Source organism: Schistocerca serialis, unplaced genomic scaffold (genome assembly GCF_023864345.2).
Source record: "Schistocerca serialis cubense isolate TAMUIC-IGC-003099 unplaced genomic scaffold, iqSchSeri2.2 HiC_scaffold_1162, whole genome shotgun sequence".
NCBI lineage: Eukaryota > Metazoa > Arthropoda > Insecta > Orthoptera > Acrididae > Schistocerca > Schistocerca serialis.
Window position 1 is genome coordinate 642,501 of NW_026047362.1, and position 5,000 is coordinate 647,500.

General features: G+C 53.2%; 1 non-coding gene across 1 annotated transcript in view; it reads left to right on the forward strand.

Annotated features, from left to right (window-relative positions):
* Positions 1–3,344: 3,344 nt before the first annotated feature.
* LOC126433206 (small subunit ribosomal RNA) overlaps positions 3,345–5,000 on the forward strand; it is a 1,910-nt gene continuing 254 nt past the window's right edge. Inside the window, exon 1 of the ribosomal RNA XR_007578320.1 lies at positions 3,345–5,000. This exon is cut by the window's right edge and continues 254 nt beyond it. This is a non-coding gene — a ribosomal RNA (small subunit ribosomal RNA).

The following is a 5,000-nucleotide window of genomic DNA, read 5'->3' on the forward strand; positions in this document are numbered from 1 at the left end:
AAGAGTCAATGACAGTCCAAGCCCCCCTGCGTGGGAAGAGTCTTCCTAGGCCATGACCCACCGGAAGGGCGCAGCGTCCCCCACCCCAGACATGTGACGTCACACTATCGGTATTGACGACTAGACTGATTCCTTATAATCATTTGCCATACACCGGTGGAAGCTGCCGAGACGAGTAACTACATGGCGGCCTCGCCGTGTCACTAATGTACAGAGATACAACAGTTTCGACTGGAACCGGATGAAACGTATACACGGCGCTGATTAGTAATAGATAGAGCCATCAAAATACAGATAATGTATACAACTGTCCGTATACATGCTGAAAGACTCTGCTCACAATCACAACCACACGTCAGCCAGACACTCTTATCACGCACTACTCTCTGCCTGTAACAGGCACAAAGACAATATGTAAGCACCAGCATGGAACAACACCCAGTGCATCCTCTCCGCCACATTAGACAATCCACACTATCATAACCAGACCGGGAGGTCCACTCACAAAACAGAATACCCCACCCTTCCGACAACCACCATTGCTCAGCTAAGCCACCAACACCCACACATGTCCTACACAGGGGTACACCCAACATCACAATACTGCCTCCTGTCACAGCACACAAACAATGGCAGGAATGAAAGACACAGGTCTGCCACAAGCATGGAATCAGAGCGCCGCCTGTCATGAGCCAAAGGTGCATCCTGACGTGGCAAATCAGATGATGCCGCAGGCATCCACTTACTATAATCACAATCAACAAACCGGCCGCCGCCGCCGCCGCCGCCCCCCCCCCCCCCAATACACCTTTCCTTACAACAATGTGTACCTTAACCTAACCCACATTGTACCTTAACCCAACCCACATTGTACCTTAACCTAACCCACATTGTACCTTAACCTAACCCACATTGTACCTTAACCTAACCCACATTGTACCTTAACCTAACCCATATTGTACCTTAACCTAACCTATATTGCGCCTTAACCTAACCCACATTGTACCTTAACCTAACCCACATTGTACCTTAACCTAACCCATATTGTACCTTAACCTAACCTATATTGCGCCTTAACCTAACCCATATTGTACCTTAACCTAACCTATATTGCGCCTTAACCTAACCCATATTGTACCTTAACCTAACCCACATTGTACCTTAACCTAACCCACATTGTACCTTAACCTAACCCATATTGTACCTTAACCTAACCTATATTGCGCCTTAACCTAACCCACATTGTACCTTAACCTAACCCACATTGTACCTTAACCTAACCCATATTGTACCTTAACCTAACCTATATTGCGCCTTAACCTAACCCATATTGTACCTTAACCTAACCTATATTGCGCCTTAACCTAACCTATATTGCGCCTTAACCTAACCTATATTGCGCCTTAACCTAACCTATATTGCGCCTTAACCTAACCTATATTGCGCCTTAACCTAACCTATATTGCGCCTTAACCTAACCTATATTGCGCCTTAACCTAACCTATATTGCGCCTTAACCTAACCCACGTTGCGCCTTAACCTAACCCACGTTGCGCCTTAACCCAACCCACGTTGCGCCTTAACCTAACCCACGTTGCGCCTTAACCCAACCCACGTTGCGCCTTAACCCAACACACGTTGGGCCTTAACCTGCTCTGTAATTGTCATACGACGCGTTAAATTAGTGTAGTGTTGCCTAACTGCAACCCCCGCAATATAGTTTGCTACTCGCACTGCCCGGTCCCCAGAGTATCGCTTCATGTTAAACACCTTGCAGCTATACACTGTAATGCGGACGGCAGCAGGACGTACATGCTCAATGCCCTTCACAGTTGTTCATTGGCATTCGCATGGCGAAGCACAGCCTACGTTGTGGTACGGCTTGTGTCAACTGTCCGCTGATGTTGTACGTCCAAATCACACACTGTACTGCACATTGGTCCTCATGTACTGAATGATACATCGTGGTACATGTGTGACCGTACCACGACTGCGCCAACAACGGCGAACCATACGGTCCAAATATTGTGCACTCAGCTACGTGTCGTCTCCCTATAAGAGCTGGATTGCAGTATGGTATGCCGTGGATGGCGATCACCATGAGCCGTCTGTTGATGTAGTGGCGCGTGTTGTCAGACGTAGTCGTCTCTTCTCACACACCGTGATAGCATGGTGCACTGCGTTCCACATCTGCGACATGCGACAGAGGCCGGTTGACAGTCGTTCGCGCAATGGACATCGCATACGTACGGGGGCCACCTTCCACGTGTTCGCGAAGCGTGCACATGTTGTTGCGTGTATGTGGGCAGACATAGTGTGTCGTGACACCTGACACAGGCATGCAACAATCGTTGAATTTGCAAATGGCGATGGACGTCTACGTTTGCTGGTGACGTTACGCAAATGAAGAACTGGTAAACCGTTGTGGTGCGGTTGTTCTCGCTAGAGGTGAATCAGTGATGGCGACGATCGGTTGAGCTACCAACCGGTTGTTTCAGCGATACCCACCATGCCCACGAACGTGAATGGCATGTGGGTGTGAAGCGATACGCGGCGGTGGCTGGGTGGGACCGTCCCCGGCCGGTGAGGGGGGGCCTCCCGGCGTGCTGGCCGCGCGGTGCGTGGGCGCACGCGCTACAGCCGGCTGGTGGGGGCGGCCAGTGGCAGGCGCGCCGGCCGACGGAGGCGGCAGGCGGCGCAGCTGCGCGCCGGCGCACCCTGCACGCGGCGCCGTGCGGCCAAAGTAGGTCCTCGCGGGCCCGGTGCGAAGCGCGGTGGACATCTGCAGTGTGCTGGTCCGATTGAGGACTGTGTGCGCTGAGGATGCGCCGCCGCCCGGCGCTCGGCGCCGCGACGCCGTCTGCTGCTCGGTCGCCTCTGCGGTTCTCGCAGGTGGATTGTATCGCAGCTGTGCGGACGTGTTGGCGCGTGCGCTGTGCTGGGAGAGTTCGCTTCGGCACCCAAGTGGGGCTTTTGTCCTTCTGTGGCGCTGGCGTTGGAGCTGCCGGCCACCGTAGGTGGCGCGTGTTGTCTCCCGCCGGCAATGCCACGACAGCACGCTCCCGGGCCTCTGTCGGCAGCGGCAAGCTCAGTTGGGAGCACGGGTGGTCGCACCTAAAGCGTCTACTCGCCAAACTCCGGGCGATTGCGCCTCTCTCGAACCCGACCAAGTACTTAGGACGGCGCTGCGCGCCGCCGGGACCTGAGAGGGTTTCGAGGTGTATTGTGCAGGGGAGCTCAGCCTCCTCCTGTTTGCAGAATAATTGAGCGGACGCTTGCGTGTTCGCGCGGGCTCCCGGGACACACTCCCGGGCGGCCGGCTGCTCAGCTCTAGTTGACGCAGCTCCCTGGTTGATCCTGCCAGTAGTCATATGCTTGTCTCAAAGATTAAGCCATGCATGTCTCAGTACAAGCCGCATTAAGGTGAAACCGCGAATGGCTCATTAAATCAGTTATGGTTCCTTAGATCGTACCCACGTTACTTGGATAACTGTGGTAATTCTAGAGCTAATACATGCAAACAGAGTCCCGACCAGAGATGGAAGGGACGCTTTTATTAGATCAAAACCAATCGGTCGGCTCGTCCGGTCCGTTTGCCTTGGTGACTCTGAATAACTTTGGGCTGATCGCACGGTCCTCGTACCGGCGACGCATCTTTCAAATGTCTGCCTTATCAACTGTCGATGGTAGGTTCTGCGCCTACCATGGTTGTAACGGGTAACGGGGAATCAGGGTTCGATTCCGGAGAGGGAGCCTGAGAAACGGCTACCACATCCAAGGAAGGCAGCAGGCGCGCAAATTACCCACTCCCGGCACGGGGAGGTAGTGACGAAAAATAACGATACGGGACTCATCCGAGGCCCCGTAATCGGAATGAGTACACTTTAAATCCTTTAACGAGTATCTATTGGAGGGCAAGTCTGGTGCCAGCAGCCGCGGTAATTCCAGCTCCAATAGCGTATATTAAAGTTGTTGCGGTTAAAAAGCTCGTAGTTGGATTTGTGTCCCACGCTGTTGGTTCACCGCCCGTCGGTGTTTAACTGGCATGTATCGTGGGACGTCCTGCCGGTGGGGCGAGTCGAAGGCGTGCGACGCGCCTCGTGCGTGCTCGTGCGTCCCGAGGCGGACCCCGTTGCAATCCTACCAGGGTGCTCTTGAGTGAGTGTCTCGGTGGGCCGGCACGTTTACTTTGAACAAATTAGAGTGCTTAAAGCAGGCAAGCCCGCCTGAATACTGTGTGCATGGAATAATGGAATAGGACCTCGGTTCTATTTTGTTGGTTTTCGGAACCCGAGGTAATGATTAATAGGGACAGGCGGGGGCATTCGTATTGCGACGTTAGAGGTGAAATTCTTGGATCGTCGCAAGACGAACAGAAGCGAAAGCATTTGCCAAGTATGTTTTCATTAATCAAGAACGAAAGTTAGAGGTTCGAAGGCGATCAGATACCGCCCTAGTTCTAACCATAAACGATGCCAGCCAGCGATCCGCCGCAGTTCCTCCGATGACTCGGCGGGCAGCCTCCGGGAAACCAAAGCTTTTGGGTTCCGGGGGAAGTATGGTTGCAAAGCTGAAACTTAAAGGAATTGACGGAAGGGCACCACCAGGAGTGGAGCCTGCGGCTTAATTTGACTCAACACGGGAAACCTCACCAGGCCCGGACACCGGAAGGATTGACAGATTGATAGCTCTTTCTTGATTCGGTGGGTGGTGGTGCATGGCCGTTCTTAGTTGGTGGAGCGATTTGTCTGGTTAATTCCGATAACGAACGAGACTCTAGCCTGCTAACTAGTCGCGTGACATCCTTCGTGCTGTCAGCGATTACTTTTCTTCTTAGAGGGACAGGCGGCTTCTAGCCGCACGAGATTGAGCAATAACAGGTCTGTGATGCCCTTAGATGTTCTGGGCCGCACGCGCGCTACACTGAAGGAATCAGCGTGTCTTCCTAGGCCGAAAGGTCGGGGTAACCCGCTGAACCTCCTTCGTGCTAGGGATTGGGG